Source organism: Zosterops lateralis (genome assembly GCF_965231275.1).
Source record: "Zosterops lateralis genome assembly, contig: HAP1_HAP1_SCAFFOLD_72, whole genome shotgun sequence".
NCBI classification, from domain to species: Eukaryota; Metazoa; Chordata; class Aves; order Passeriformes; family Zosteropidae; genus Zosterops; species Zosterops lateralis.
The window spans coordinates 132,117-148,411 of NW_028154598.1; the positions used below are offsets into that span (position 1 = coordinate 132,117).

Sequence of the window (16,295 nt, forward strand, 5' to 3'; positions counted from 1 at the left end):
TCCCCGGGCAAGGGGCTGCGGGGCGGGGTCGGGGCAGGATAAGGGGGCGCGGGGGGTCCCGGGGCCGGGGAAGGAGCTGCGGGGGGGTCCCGGTGCCCGGGAATGGGGATTCCAGGGGCTCCCGGGGGGGCTCCCCAAAGCCCCTCCCAGGGGGGAGCAGGAGCCGGCTCAGGAGCTGTGGGGAGAGAAAAGGGGCCGAGCCCGGCACGGGGGGACACGGGGGAGTCCCGGGCGCTCCGAGGGGGGGACACGAGCCCCGGGGACCCCCCTCACCTTCTCCCGCAGGGGAGGCCGAGCCCCAGCCCCGGCAGACGGAGCCAAGACGGAGCCCCCGAGCCCCAGAGAACACTGGGACCCAGCAAGACCAGAACTGGGGAACAGGTTTCAGAGTGGGACCAACTGGGATTTACTGGGATTAGACTGAGAGTGACTGGGATCATACTGGTGCAAACTGGAACCTTACTGGGACAAGTGGATGTGGCTGGGAATGACCATGAGTGTGCTGAGGGCAACTGGGATATACTGGGAATGTCTGTGACCATACTGGGAGTGACTGGGAACACACTGAGAGGGACTGGGGGTAACTGGGTCTACACTGGGGGAACTGGGATCCATGGATGCTCCGTTGGACAGGAGGTCACAGCTGGAAACCACCTGCACCATGTGGAGACCTGGGAAGGAGGAGAGAAGGGACCCATGGAGTCGTGTCCCAGCCCTGTTGGAAAGCAGATAGAAATCTCCCAGGACCCCAGGCACACAGGCTTAGAGGCAGAAAAGAATGCAGGGGCTGGTTTGAAACCCTCGGGGAAACTGAGATCCATAAAGTCACAGAGACATGAAGTGGGAATGTGAGTTTTAGTTTTAGGTGAGTAAAAATAGGCCTTAAGTGCCTTAAGTGCCTTAAGCAAAGAAGAGACTGTATAAATTGATAGAACAGCCCTAAAGTCCAGTTTAAAGTTTAGCAGCATTACCTTGTACAAAATTAAGTCCTAGATATAATATAAACATAACAGAGCATTGCTGACATTGCCAGACAGAATAGACAGGCTGTAGGCATAGGCCTTGTGTAAGAAATGATTACCATTGTCACACAATTGGGTTAGACCAGGAGAGGTGCAAAAAGACAGGAACAGCATCGTGTTTGTGGCTGGTTGGATGATTTAGGAATAGAATTCATTGTATTGGGGCTGCTGCTGCTGCTTCTGCTTGGGCCATGGGGACTCTGTGCTGGAAGGCATTTTGCATGATGGCCCGGACTGTAACAGCCTGACCTTGGTGAGGCTGATCCAGCCATGCCATAAACTACTTTTCCAAGCAGCAGCACCTCTCTTGTTCCTGGGCTGGCCGCTCCAACTTGCCAGCTGTCCATCAGCAATGTGCCTGCTGCTCCTGCCTGCTGCCAGTCCTTCCCTGGCAGTGACAGCAGGAGCTGCTCCTGCCGCCGGCAGCTCCTGTGCCTGGAGTCCCTTCCCGTGCTGGCAGCACCAGCTGCCTCTTGCCTTCAGCCCAATGCCTGCCTGCACCTGGGCCTGCCTTGGCCAGCTCTCTTTGCCCAAGCCTTTGACTGCCAGGCTTCTGCCCCAGCCCAGGGACATTTGTTATTCCCATCACCTGCTGCTTTGACACCATGAACCATTCTGGTTTGACCTAAGAGGTGAATCATGAAGGTTGTGGTGCTTTCTTGTCCACAATGTCCTGTTAAGACCAAGAACACGCTGTTCTTACAGCTGGGATTGTGGCTGTTCCTACACCATTTATTCCACACTGCAGGACTAAAGGAAATCTCTCCTTTTCCTTACTAAGTTGAAGCTATAGCTTAGTGCAAGTGTGTGTTAAAAGAGAATGAATGCCATAATCCTCCTTTATTTTTTTCAGTCACTAGTGGATAACTCCCTGAAGGATACAGAACAACTCAACAATGTTGTGCATACAATGAAAAAGACGCAACACAAAATTCCTTTAGATGACGAGGTTAGAAAACCGGTTTTAATCTGTGTCACTGTTTCTCACCACATCTACCTAAACTGACAAGAAATTCAGCTGATTTTCTCCACGCTGAGGCAGTTTTGCAATGAAGCAGCAGCGTGTCATGATGATAAATAAGAATCTGGCATTACCTCTAATGGTCACTGCTGCAAAGTGTATCAGTGCACAGCAAGGCAGACTGGGTTATCACAGTTATTCCTCCCCTCCCCTCCTGCACATCCCATTGTCTCCTCTGCAGAAGACACAGGCTATGAAAACAAGGCAAGATTGCTCCCTCTTTTTCTTCTCCCACAGGACTTGTTAGACACCATGATTTTTCAAAGGACTGCATGTGCCTCTCCCCAGCTTGCCTATTTCTCATTCTCCAAAAGAAGAGAGCTGAAGGAGTCTGAGGCATGTGAGTGCCTGATCTCTCTTTCCCTCTACAGGCTCTGCCTCCCCAAGCCCTGGTTCCCTGCTGTGCTTTGGCATGAGAGCCATTCCAGCCCCAAACACAAGGGCAGTGGAGTTCAGCTGCAAAGCCTCTCTCTGCACTGGGATTGCTTTGAGCCTGCAGCCTCCATGGGCAAGGGCTTTGTGGGAGCAGGGCCAGCACAGCCTGTGCCCTGCACACAGAGCCAGGAAAAGGAGCAGATCCTGCTGCCTTCTGCTGCTGCTGCTGATCCCAGCAGCAACTCCCCTGGCAGTTCCTGCAGGGAACTCCACCCCAAGGGCTTCCATCCCTGTCGTGGCTGGGAGAACTTGTTGCTTCCCAGTTCTCCCCCATCCCTGTGGATTGTGGAGCATGTCAGCACAAGTGTCCATGGCCCTTCCTCCCTGCCCAGCCTGCAGCAGTCCCAGTCCCTGTTGCCTCCCCCTTGCTGCAGCTCCTTGGCCAAAGTGCTGCCAAAGGCAGCGGAGCTGGCTCAGGATCCCTGTTGGCTCCTGGGCTCCAGGATGACCTTCAGAGGGACACTTGGAGCGCTTCCTGAAGAGCTGCCCGTGGCCTGGGGGGTGGATTTGTCCTCCCTGGGTGGCTCTGCTTGGAGTTGGACGCTGCATGGAGTCCCGGAGTTTTCTCAGCAGCCTTTGCAGCCAGTTCTTGGCCAAGGTGTGGCTCTGCTGCCATCCCAAATCTGTTCCTGCCTTGCCCAGCCTGAGTGCAAGTGGGGCATGTGCTGGGCATGGCTGGAGAATTCCATGGACTAAATCCTCCCCCATCGTCACCTTTACATCTGCTCATTGCTCTGGGTAGCACAAATCTACACTTCTTTTAGTGGAAACATTGAATTGCTTGCAGATTGTGACATCTGCAATACAAATGTACAAATACAGAACAATCAACTTCAGTTTAAAAATGAAGTTTATTTTAAATTGCTACACCCACACTGCCGGTATAGAAACACACAAATATCAAAGTTTAGAAAACTAGTTTATTGTTACAAATTTGCTATGTAAAGAAATACAATTATAACCTTCAGTTAAAAAAAATAATTTATTGAAACCCTCTACAACCACTCACTTTACAGAAATATCCTTTGAAATTTAACCGTTTAATGTATTACATTATATTCCATCTGTACAGCCTATAAACAAATACAAAATTGTCAGTATGCCACTCTAAAGAATCTCAGAGCCAGTATTAAAGAAATGGAATTCTAGAACCATACAACTCAAGATATATTTCAATATTTGTACTCACATAACTATACAATATATAGATGTAAAACTATAATTTATATTTCATATTACATAAAGCAAAGCATATAGAAATACACACACAAAAAACCGATCCATAAGTATACAAATACCAATGTACCAATATAAGAATCCTTACAATTCTATCAACAAAACTCTACAGCCATACATCTGAACAAGTATGTCAGTATAAATACAGATGGCAGCACATCAATATACATGCATCAAGAGAACAATATACATACATATATACCTGTACAAATATCAGTTTACATCAGGCTATATAAATAACCATCAACTTGTAACTCTCAGTCCCACTGTGACCATCTCTAACTCCAAGTCCATCAGCAGGAATTGCAGCTGCCCAAGTCCCCGGGCTCTCCCTGGGTCTCTTCCTCCCGTGCAGAGCAGCTCTCCTGGACAGGGACAGCAGATGGGACCCGTGGGGAGCAAAGGGAACACTGAGTCAGGATGGGGCCGTTTCCCTTGGCAGCAGCTGCCCTTCAGTCAGGGCAGGGCAAATGGCAGCGCCTCCCCAGGAGGGGGAGAAAGAACAAGTTTGTCCAAAGGCCAGGGCCAAAGGCCAGGCCCCCCTCAGCCCCAGGCTGCCTGAGCGGCCCTGCGGCCTCACCCGGGCTCTGGGCTGGCAGCAGCAGCTCCCTGGGCACTGCTGGAGCTGGTGGCCTTCAGCTTCTCCCTGCTGCCTCCTGTCAGTGCCCGCCTGTGCTCAAGCTCTGCAGGGCAGCTGTGGCCAAAGTGGAGCCTCTGCAATTGGTTCCAAGGGCTGGCAGAGCTGCAGGCCCGGAGCCCTGTGTGCTCCCTGCTGGCCCCTCCATCCCCTGAGCCCCAGCGTGCCCTGGGCAAAGCCCCGGCCCCCTTCAGTTTCTTCAGCCCCTCACAGTCCTCTCAGCCCACTCCATCCCTTCGGAGCCATCCCGGGGCCTTGGAGCCGCCAGCGCCCTCAGCCTGTGCCACTTCCCTGTGCCCTGAGTGCCCCCGTGGCCCTCTGCTCCCCCAGAGCCCTCAGTGCCCCCAGCAGCTCAAGGGCACCGTCCCTGCAGCGTCAGCACCTCCTCAGCCCCCTCAGCCCCCTGTGTCTCCCTGTCCTTCAGCAGCTCCTCAGGGGACAGTGCCTGGGGCCACCGGCAGCTCCCAGCGCTCCAGGGACACCCGGGGCTGGAACTGCTGCTCCGCCCGGCCCGGCCGCCAGCTGGGACCCAGCACAGACACAGGGGACACAGGGGGCACAGGGGGAAAAACAAGAGCTGAAAAAGGCAGCCCAGGGGGGACAGAGGGAAAAATGCAGCCTGGGCCTACACAAACATCACTCCATCCACCTGCACCAATTCACAGACCAGCACAGAGCCTTTGCTTTGTGATGTCAGGGCACGGTTGCCACGTGCTCGTGGTGACATCACAAGGTTGCCTTGGAGCACAGGAGGCCTCAGGGGTGTCAGAGCGGCTCGTGAGCTCGTTCTGAGCAGGAGTGTCCTTCTGCGCGCAAGGATTTTGTCAGCGGGCTGGTGCTCACTGTCAAGACACTTGTTTTTTCTTGTTTTTCAAGTAGTTTGAAAACTTGCACAGCAGTTCCCAAAATGATTGGGCAACTTGCTGCTGCAGTTTTCACTGCTTATGGAATAGGTTATTCAACCTATTTTATGACCAACTTGGCACGTAAGTAGAGGTTTTCCCTGGGTGTCACCTACCCTGGCTTTTGTGTCTCCCTGCTCTTTCGAAACAGAAAGACCATTTGGATGCCACTTGGGTAAAGCTCCTCCTGCCAACGCGTTCAGCTCCAAAGGGGGTGTCTGTGGCCAGGGCTGCGCGGGCAGCATTTGCAAGGGAACCTGCAGGGATTGTGTTCCCTCCATGGGACAGTCTGTGGCAGCAGAGTCTGTCATTTCCTCCCTTTGCTGGGTCAAGCAGCACAACTTTGAAAATGGGGGCTGGGAGACCTTCTAAAAATGCTCTGGTTGTTTCCAGTTTCCTCAAAGAATCTGGTTCATTTTCCCTTGCCCACTGCAGGTCACCTGAGCCGGGTATTCAGAAGGGGCGATCCGGAGGTGAGTGAGAAAGGAACATTTGATGTTCCTGGTGTTTAAGAATTGTGCAGCAAGCTGTGAGCTTGGCCTGGGGCAGTAGAGAGTAGAGGGCCAGCTGAGTAGGCTGCAAGAAAATCCATTTCCATGTCTGCAGCAGCAAGGGCAAAGGCATCACTGGCTATTTCCTAATTTTGCATTGCAGAGCTTTAAAAGAAATAAAAGCCCAGTTTTGCAGAGAGAATGTTGCCTGCCCAGAGTAGCCAGGGGGGAATATCTAATTCAGAGCAATTTGCAGTCCAGTTGAATCAGCTCATTTGAATTTAGTCTGAGGGACTTAGAATCCCATTGCTCTAAAAGATGATGATTTGTGCTTAGTAGAGCTGGCTCTAGAGCTGAACAGAAAGAAGGTTATAAATGAGAGGTAATGGCCTGTGTCTCACGCTCCTGTCTGTCCACAGAGCACAGAACCCAGGGAAGATTCTTCTCTGGCTCCCTGTGCTCCTGGAGAAGAGGCCAGAGAGGAGCCAAATGACCACCAGGCTCCACCTGTGGTCACACCACAGCCACAGCTTTTCCAGAGAGTAAGTGCCAGTTCTGGAGGGTGCTGTCTTTAGTGCAAGGCAGAGCTGCAAGTTTCTGAGCAGCCAGCTCTTGCTGTTGGTGGCTGAAGATGCTGAGTGCTGGAGTCCTGCCAGGACCCAGCCATTCCCCTCAGCCAGTGACCCCTGGAAAATGGGCTTTGAGCTGTCCTGTTTAGGCCCCAGTTTGCTGGGATTCTGATAGGGGCAGCATCTCACAGTCACTTGCTCTGCATTTGTGTCTACAGAACATGGAGGCAGAGGCACAAGCAGAGCTGTCTCTATTTCCCAGAGACACCGTGGTAGTGAAGAAGAGGAACACCGAAGACATCAGAAGACTTCACTACCACTGGAATATCTACTATCTCAGGCGCCATTTAAAAAACCAGGTGAGTGGAGGAGTGGAAGCCACTCCACTCATCAAAGCTTCTCCTTGCTCTCCACAGACCTTTGGTGAAGAGCTGCTGGCAGAGCTGCCGAAAAGCCAGGCGAGGATCAGGACGACGGACGAGAGGCTGGAGGAAGTAATGATGATTCCAGAAGAAAGAGAAGAGAGGATTCATCTCCCTGAGGAGCAGGAGGCTCTAGAAGAACCAGTGAGTGAAAGAGCCATAGCCACTGCAGTCACCAACCTGGTGCTTTCTGCCCTTCTTTCCTTTCCCCAGCAGAGCAGCAGAGGCTGGGGTGATGCCTCTGAGTGCCCTTCTGCTCCAGTGTCTGTCACAGCCACTCTGAAGGACACTCCCTGCTGGGCTGAATCTCAGCTGCTGCCCTGGACAGGGGACTAGTGCTTTGGCCTTTTGGCCAGCAGTCATGGGAAGGCATTCCTGCTGGCCTCTTCCTGCTTTCCTTGTTTCTTGAGGGGTTCTTGCAGGTGAACACGGTGACCCAGGTGGATCTTGAAAGAAGCTGTCTGTATCCCTTGTGAATCTGGTCTCTCCCTTTCCTCACAGTCCATGACTCTTGGCTGACAGGGACAAGCTGCACTCTCTGACTGCTTTGTTCTCTTTGACTCCAGGTGGGAGTGTTGACATCTGGCCTGGCAGCCTGCAGAGATTTCCATCAAGGGACTGGCAGCGAGGAGCCCCGAGATTCCTGCGAGGACCAGAAACTGTCCCAGGCAGAAGCGCTGCCAGTTGGGCACGTTCTGAATGTGGTGAAATGAAAGAGGACTCCATGGGAGGAGGTAGAACATCTGAACAAGGAGCTGCAAGTGTGTCTGCAGCCCTTGGAGGGGGAAAAGAATTCTTTCAGAGAAATGGAATGGTCATTTTGGCAGTCATCCTTCAGAAAATCCATGCAAATGGATTTTGGAGGAAATGGAAATTGAATCTGGCCATGAACTTGAGTAAAACTAGCCTTTTGGATTGTCCCATCCAGTTAGAGAAGTGAACATCAGAAAAACCCCATGGCAGAGCCCTGCATGTGGCTGACAGCACCTCCCTAAGGGCTTGCATTTGAAATGGGATCTGGGGCTAATCTCTGCCAGCCACTTTTCTGACACAAACTCCTTTGTTGTCTCAGATCTCCACAGGCTCTTCTGTTGAACCTGCAGCAGCAGCAGCAGCAGCAGCAGTGTCACCTAAAGGAGCCTTTGCTGCCCCAGCTCAGAAGTGGAGCCCGGGCAGTTGGTTCCTCTCCAGCAGTGACACAGCTGGTGCTCAGCAACAGGAGGTGGAGGATGACTCCCTGGAGCTCCTGAGTACGTCTGGTGTCTTTCTTCTCTGAGGGACAGTGCACTGTGTGCACGTGTCAGCACAGCTGGGCCAAATGATCCTCCTCACTGTGGTGTCCCAGGGGCATTTAGGGCTCCCCACAGGAAATGCTGTGCTCCAAGGCAGCAAGAGAGTGCTCTGGGTGTTCCTGCTGCCTCTGAGGGCAGCTTGGACGTGCTGGGCTTTGCCTGAGCTTCCCTATCTGCTGAAGGCAGAAGCAGGGCTTGTTCTTGCATCAGCAGAAGGCTGTGACCTAGCAAATGATGTGGGCAAGTCCTGTGTGCTAGTGGCCAAACTGGATAGAATGGTTAGCTTCCTAAATTCTCCTTAGACTCCTGACTTCTCACCCATCCCCAGAACAAAAAACTTCACAGAATTTCTTAGTTTTGGCGTTTTGTCTCTTGGTTTTGGTTTTATTTTGGGTTTTTTCTGGATTTTTGGGGGTAGAGTTTTTTCTCCATCCTGAAGGAGCTCTTCTGCCCCATGTGTCTTACTGGTGTCATTTTTATGACTGTTCCTATTACCACTACTACGTCTACAGGTATTGTTTTGATTTTTGGGGGTTTTTTTGATAATATATTTCTGTCAGTGAGAACTCCTTTGAAAGAACATCAGGTGACACAGAAACAGAGAGCCAGAGGTGTTCTTTTTGTGCCTCCGTTGAAAAGACAGATGATTTTTTCACAATCTGTATTTAATAACCTAGTTTTGTTCTTAGAAAGATGTGTCCAAGAAACACATCCCTGGGGCTTGATCAGATCAAAATGCACTGTAGGCATTTCTCAGGAGCAAGCCTCCAGCCCCTCTGCTGTATATTCCTCAGATCCATGGCACTTTTCCATCCCCGATTCCCAGTCATTCCCATGACTGTCAGAATGCTGCCCATTGACCCAAGCCCTGCTCAGATCAGTCTTGAGGAGCACACATCAAGTCCTCTGTGCTTCTGCAGCACAAGTCATTGAATCTGCTTCTTGCCCAGAAGAGCTGCCAGTGCTGTGCTCTCAGATAAGACCGCGGGGGGCTGAGAACAGAGCCCAGTTGACTCTGTGTCTCCCATCCCCTGTTGGCACAAAAAGGGCATTGATGTGCACCTGGGTGTGTCTGAGCTCAGAGCCAATCCTGCTGTGTCCTGCATAGGGTCCCCGGCTTGGAAGGGGCTGGGTGTGGCCGTGCCTTCTTGCCATGGCTTGTCAGGGCTGGTACTGGGGCTTTGGCAGCTTTGTTGTGGTGGCTGCTCTGGCCCTGAGGGCCGGTGTGAGTGCAGAGGCTGGAGCCTTGCTGAGCTGGGAGAGTCCCGCTGCCGCCCGGCCGCTGCAGCGCGGAGCTGCCCCGAGGCAGCAGCCCCTGCTCTGGGCCGGCTCCTGCATGGCCTGGGCTGGGCTCAGCCAGGGGCAGCATCTCCTCTGGGCAGCTGTCCGTGTCCCGCCGGCCCCTGAGGAGGGAGCACTGCTGTCCTTGCTGCCCTTGCCCGCTGCGGGAAGATGGGCACGTGTGCGGGGCTGAGAGGGCCAGTGCAATGGCAGGGACTGATCCCTGCTCTCAGGGGGAGGAGGAGCACTGTGCTTCTCCACCTGGGCCACGGCCAAGGGCGTCTTCCAGCTCAGCCTGCTCATCACGGCTCAGGCTCCTGCTGCTGCTGGAGGCCCCTTGGCATTGCTTACAGCATCAGCTGCTTTGCTTTACAAAGGGAAAGGCATTCTCTTGGCCAACTGCTGCAAGGTGGAGAAGGTGCCCTCCTCTTCTGGGAATGCATCTCCCTCTGCTTTGTTTTCTGTCAAGAGATCTCTTCAAAGGCCTGTGGAAAATCAGTCTCTGTGCTGGCCTGCTTGTACTGCAGAGCTGCCTGTCTTGTTGGGGTTGTTGGTGTTACCCAGCTGAGCACAAAGGACTCAGAAGGCCAGACTGTACAGCCCCAGTGGGGCTGCCTTTTGTATCTCTTGGATGGTGGGATCTCTGCTTTCAAGTGAACATCTTGCATTTTGTTTCCCTCAGGGAAAATGGTGAACGTGGAAAATCCCCGCAGGAAATACATTGAACTGGAAAGTGTCGGCAGAGGGTGAGTCCAACCACAGTTTCTTCTCCACAGTCATGGGGCAGGTGATTCGCTGCTGGAATATCTACCAAGTGTGAAGTCAGGCATGCTGCAAACATCTTCAGACACTGGGTTAGTCTGCCCCATGTCTCAGTACCAGCCAGAATTTGTAAGTGTGGTCAGGAGGCATTGTCAAAGACACTTGTATTTCATTGCCAGAAACAGCAACCTACCCCAAGCACAGCAGTGAGATAACAGTTCTCAGGAATATTTCTTCCCGAGTGTTTGCTGAAGGAAATAGTCTGTGCTCAGGATAAAAACTGCCCCGTTTAGAAACTGAAACCCAAGATGAAAGAATCACCTGGCCTTTTGAGCTGAGGCACTAAAGCCCAATGCTTCAGGAACAGGCCCAGTGCCCATGCACTGGAGAGGAAAATGCATCATCTGCCTTCTGGCAGAGCCCTCCTGCATGCTGCAGGTTTGAGGCATTTCCAGCAGACATCTCCTGTCTGGGCTGGCTTTCACTCCAAGATCTAAATGGCTTCTCCTTTCTTTGCTGCTCTTTTGTTTCTAGGGGATTTGGAGATGTTTGCAGAGCGGTCGACACTGCCACAGGAGGAGAGGTAAATGTCAAGAGCCCCTGCAGATCCTGCTGCTCTCCAGGGCTTTCCTCTCTTGTGTCAGCTGGGGCTGGAGCTGTGGCTAGAGCTGTGCTGCAAAGGCAGAAGAAGCACAGACTGGTGCCAGCCTGCCAAGTGCATTTGGGACAGTCTTTGTCCTGCTCAGCTGCCAGGAGGAAGGCAAGGAGGGCAGCGGTTCCTTTCAGAGAAGGACGCTCTCCCTGGCTCTCAATTGCTCCAACAAAGGTGGTGCTGCCTTAGGGCATCTCACTGCTCTCTGGGGCTATGGCTTCAGAGTGCTGAATTCTCATTTCTGGCTGCCAGCAAATACATCTGAATGTTCCTGGCAGTTCCTCAGCCACCTGCAGTGCTGCATGTGGGAACTGCACGTAGGGAGAGATCTGCAAGGCCTCCCTAAAAGCCCCAAGCCCTGCCTGTAGCCCAAGATGTATCCACAGAGTACCAAGGCACACTTTACTTCTTCTGAAGTGCAGACAGAGAAACAGAGAGTGTGGTCAGAGCTTTGGGAGTGATAGTTGAGACATGATTGCTAACAAGTGGACAAGACACAATGTCAGTGGCCACGTGTCCTGTAAGTGGCCCCCAAAGGAGCAGAGAAATGAGCTGTTGGAATGTCAGTTCCTAATGACTCCTTTGTCTAATCCCAAGGCACTTTGGCAAGGCTCACCCGTGTCATGGCTAAATCACTCATCCCATGTGTGCTGTGGTCTCGTGCCACCAACTTCTAAAGTTGCTGATTTTCAATGTCATTCTAGGTGGCCATCAAGAAAATTGATCTTCAGGGACTCATGATGGAGGACATTCTTACAGAAATCAGAGTCCTGAGGATGAATACGAGTCCCCATATTGTGAATTATTTAGACAGGTGAGTGATCATGGTCCCATCCCATGAGGGTTTGTTTCCATACTAAAAGCATGCAAGGTTAAAAACCCACTTGGGACACAGGAAGAAAAGAGAGCTGGTAATTATTGGGTAATTATTATTTCTCTACTCATCTCCAATGGATGGGAAGGGAGTGTATTTTGTCTGCATGAGTCTTCCCTGACTTTCAAACACATAGTTGAAAAATTGTTCAAAAACCTGCATCAACCCTGCCATACTAAGTCAATACCCTGTAAGCTCACTGCCTCCATGTTGTCTCAGGATTGATTTTTTAAGGTTTCTTTAATGCTGATGAAGCATCCTAGAGAGGATTTCCCTTTGGATTTGTGTCCCCTTTTCCATGGCTGTCCATGCCAGGAACACTAGGGGCTTATTTCCAGAAATACCACATGTGACAGGTTTTTCATCTTGGCTGTTACTAAACTGCACTTTTTGCCTGCTGGCCATCTAAAACATCTCCTTTTTCACAGATGTGCTGTTCTCCTTGAGACTGCACAGACTGCAAACAATGCACAGCCTGGAGGGAATGTCTATTCCTTTCATTCTGTCCTTGTCACAAAGGGATCCAGAAACAAGAATCAAGCAAAGAAACCAACGTTTGCATGTTCATCTGCATGGCCTTGTTCCCTTCTTTCAGCTACCTTGTACACGAGGAACTCTGGCTGGTGATGGAGTTCATGGATGGAGGCACTCTGTACAACGTTGTCAAGGAGTTCGAGATGACAGAAGACGAGATCGCCATCGTCAGTCGGGAGGTCAGTCAGGGATCCCAGCTGTGCTTCCCAGGGCTGGGGCAGGACTGTCTGGGGAAGGCGCTCAGAACAGGAGCCATTCCATGGGCCAGGCTTTGTTTCTGTGTCGCTGGAATGCTATGGGCAAGCAAGAGCATCCCACGTGAACTGCCTGCCAGTGCCCCTGCACTCACTGCACTCTGTTCTTGTCCTCTTCTCTCCTGCTCTTGCATTCTCACTCTGGCTCTTGGATTTGATCTTCTCCATCTTACCTCTCTAAACTTTGGCCTGCACTGCATTCCTTGCCTGTAAAAGCAAAGGTGGTGGTGGCAGCATTTGAAAGGAACAGCAAAGAAAAAAGAGAGACTCATTTCTCTCAGTGCTCAGCTGAAAAGGTTAGCAGTGCAGCCAAAATGCTCTTGACTTCTGAGCACATCCACTGCAGCAGCATCATCCTGGCTGGTTTGCAGGGCAGAGTCTACACCAGCAGTTGCTGTTGCTCTTTGACAAGCTGATATGCCTTTCTTTAGAAGGGTGCTGCTTTGCCAGTGTTGGAGCAGCAAGCTCTTCCTCTCAATGGCACTGTGTTCTGCCATTCCTCCCCATTCCCCTGGAGAGGGAATCTTGGAGAGCTGTTTCCTTTCTTGTGTGATGAAATCCCATCCCTGATTTTTGCCCTCCTGTTTCTGGTTTCTCTCTCAGTGCCTCCAAGGACTGAATTACCTCCACTCCCACCATGTGATGCACCAAGACTTGAAGAGCCCCAACATCCTCCTCAGAACCGATGGCTCTGTCAAGCTGGGTCAGTATATTCTTGGTCAGGTGCAGCATTCCAGGGATATGGCGGGTGTGGGGCTGCTTTGGAGTGACTGCCAGCTCCCCAAAAATGGTGCTGGTGGCAGTGCAGGGAGCCCTGCTGTGAGCTGACCACACGGTTGCAACGTGCACAGAGCTATGGCAGGGAACAAGCAGTCCAGAGTGGCATTGCTCTGTGTGTGTCCCTTCCAGAGAGAGGGAGCTACAAGTCTAAAGCTTCAGGGGAACAAAAGCCACTGCTGGAGGCAGTGTAAAAAATGTGGGGATTTTGGAAGTAGCCAATGCCATATTTCCTTGGCTAAAGTCCTGAGGAAACAGAGCAGGGACTGTTGCAGGAGATTCAACAGCACATTCTCCAACTTCTACTGGGCAATTCTTTTGCTTGCTTTCCTAATTGCACAGGATTCAAATCAAAACAGTCTTTTGCTTTCTCCCCAGCTGATTTTGGCGTGTCTGCTCTACTCACCCCTGAGCAGAGTAGACGCAGCTCAGAGGTCGGCACTTACTGGTGGAGAGCACCTGAGCTGGTGAAAGGTCACCCATATGGCCCCAAAATTGACATCTGGGCCTTTGGGATTGTGACAATTGAAATGGTGGAAGGAGAACCTCCCTACTCTAATGAAACTCCTCGCTCGGTAAGGTGTAAATACTCTCTGATCCCGCTGTCTTTCTCCCCCAGCCCACCTTCTGTGTGCCATTGGACAAAATCCCATTGCCATCTGCTGGAACTACTTCCACCACGGTCCCTTTCTGAAAATGTCCCTGCAGCACATCAGCATCTGCTGGAGTTTTGGTTGCATCACTGGGGGAACTCAAGCCTTACCCCACACAAACAATCTCCCTTCTCAGGCAACATTTGGCTTTGCCTTACAAGTTGTTCCAGTTTTTTGGCCACATAGATGGCCCTACCAACAGGAAACAACCATCTTAGAACTGCTGTTCTCTTTCCTGAAATGAAGGCAAGAAACCCAAATGCAACCAAGTTTCTAAGAGAGTGGTTTGGAGAGAAGAAGTGCACCCTCCTTCTTCTCACAGGGGAACTTGCCTGAAACCTGGACAAGGGGGTGTGAAGGCCACAGAGTCTCTTGTGCTTCTTGTGCAGTGGTGCTGAAACACTTAGTGACCATCTTTCTTTCCTAACCCAAACCACTTTCTCCATGGCACCAAGCTGAAGCCTGGTGATGGGGAGAGCCTGCCAAACCCCCCCTTTGTTTCCTGGCACTTCCTAGGATGGCCATACCATTAATGCATTGACATGAGGATCCAAATGAGCAGAGGACTACTGTAGGGATGGCATTTTGTGGGGGTGCTGAAATGTTATCATAAGTTTCTTAGTTGTAGGTGTGATGTGATTTGGACTTTAACCCTAGCCTGGTAAAGTTCCTGTCTTGGATTGTGCTTATCAGAGGTTGATAAGAGTTGCCAAGACAACTCTAATCCTCTGCCCTGGGTTTCGATCATCCTATTGTATTTTCCCCCATCCCATTGTATTTCTCCCCCACATGTCCACCATCCCCCAGGCCCCAGAACCTTCAGGAGAGGTGTCTGACAGGGATTGGTGGGTCTCACAGGACCACATCCCAAATTCACCTGATTTGTTAATGTTGTGTATTGCATTTTGACCTTACCCACCTGGCCTTGTTTCATTGGTCTGGTAACTTGTGTCCACCCCCGAGATTTTGGGGGAACAAAAACCCCCTGTAACCAAGGCTGGGGGTCACTCCCCAGAGGCACAGGCCTGGAACCAGGGGCTGCCCCTGAGTTACCCGAATAAAATCTTTCTCCCTGAGCCTGGAGTGTCCCCTCTTTCGAACCACGGCCGAGACAGCTAAGGCAAAAGCACTGCGGAGCCAAAGACCCACGCAAAGGTACTGTTGGGCGTATCACAGCTAGCAGGGTGGCCCAGCCGACGCTGAGCTGACCTGAGAGACAGATACGCGAAGCAACAGATTGGCGCCCATCCGTGGGGCCTGCAGACGCCTTTTGACCCGCTGTGCCGTGGGGGCTGACACGGAGGCCCGAGGAAGTCTCGGACCCTGTGACCCAGAGACCTTCTGAGAGGACGTCGCCTTGTCGTGTCCCGAGGCCTTCAGCATTTCACGGAGCCACTGGGGTTGCTAAAAAGCACCCCTGGTGGAAGAAGGGAACAGCTCCTGCCCAGAGGAGTCCCCTTCCGGCTTGTGGTTGCCCTAGCAACGCCTCCAACGTCCCGAGGGCTTGGTGAGTATTGTTCCTCTAAGGGAGGGGAGAATACCCACCACAGAGGCTTGGGAAGCCTCAGGGAACCCTAGGAGGGACGGGACGGGGGGGACCGGGGGTCCACCCGAAGGAAGCCCTTACCCCTAGGAAAGGACGCCCACAGGGATTTGGGGGGTGGTTTTGCTGGGAAGGGGTGGTGATAAAGGTAACAGCTAGTCAGAATGGGAAACGGACTAAACACCACCCAGAAAGAGGTTTTTGAAAGTTTAATTGGAGTTTTAATTGTTGCCAAAGTTAAATACTCAAAAAAGGAACTGAAAAAGTTTATTAGGTATTTGTTTTTGCATTTTCCGAATGTTAATTCGGACCAAGTGAACAGCATTTGGTTCTGGGAAAATGCTTCTAAAAAGTTGGAAAAATTAGGGAAGTCAGGAGATGTCCTAGCTGCAAAATTTGCATTCTGGCCGTGGCAAATAAAAAGTGCCTTAAAAGAGATCACAGGAATGCAAGATAACAAAGTTGCATTCTCTCAGAGCATTCCCTCAGTCCCTTCCCCCCATCTCCCTCCCCCTGCCTCTCCCGAGTCCCCCCAGCCCCCCCGGTCCCATTCCCCGGCCTCCCCGAAATCCCCCAAACCCCCCAGGTCTCCCCTTTTTCCTTCCTCCAGGTCACCCAAGCCCCCCAAGTCCCCTAAAACCCCCCAAACCCCCCCAGGTATTTTAAAAAATGCTCCGGCGCCCCAGGGTTCCCCCTCGCCAAGCATTTTGAGAATTCCTGGGTCCCCCGCCCCCCGCAGCCACGGCCGGGCTGCTCGGGCTTCCCGGGGCAGTCTGGCTGGCCAGAACGCCCAAACCCCCCCCACGACCCCCCCGATTTCCCCAGCCAACAAACCCAGAGTCCGTTTCTCATTCGCCGAGGAAGACCACCAGTCCCCAACCCCCCCGGTTGGGTCCGGCAGCGAAAACGGCTGTGAGAAACCCCCGAAGGGAGACACG

The 16,295-nt window shown here is 52.1% G+C and overlaps 1 long non-coding RNA gene across 1 annotated transcript; it reads left to right on the plus strand.

Annotated features, from left to right (window-relative positions):
* Positions 1-10,603: 10,603 nt before the first annotated feature.
* Positions 10,604-12,246, plus strand: LOC310906587. The gene is made up of 3 exons (XR_014589452.1): positions 10,604-10,653; positions 11,427-11,536; positions 12,192-12,246. It is a non-coding gene; the product is annotated as an uncharacterized lncRNA (long non-coding RNA).
* Positions 12,247-16,295: the final 4,049 nt, after the last annotated feature.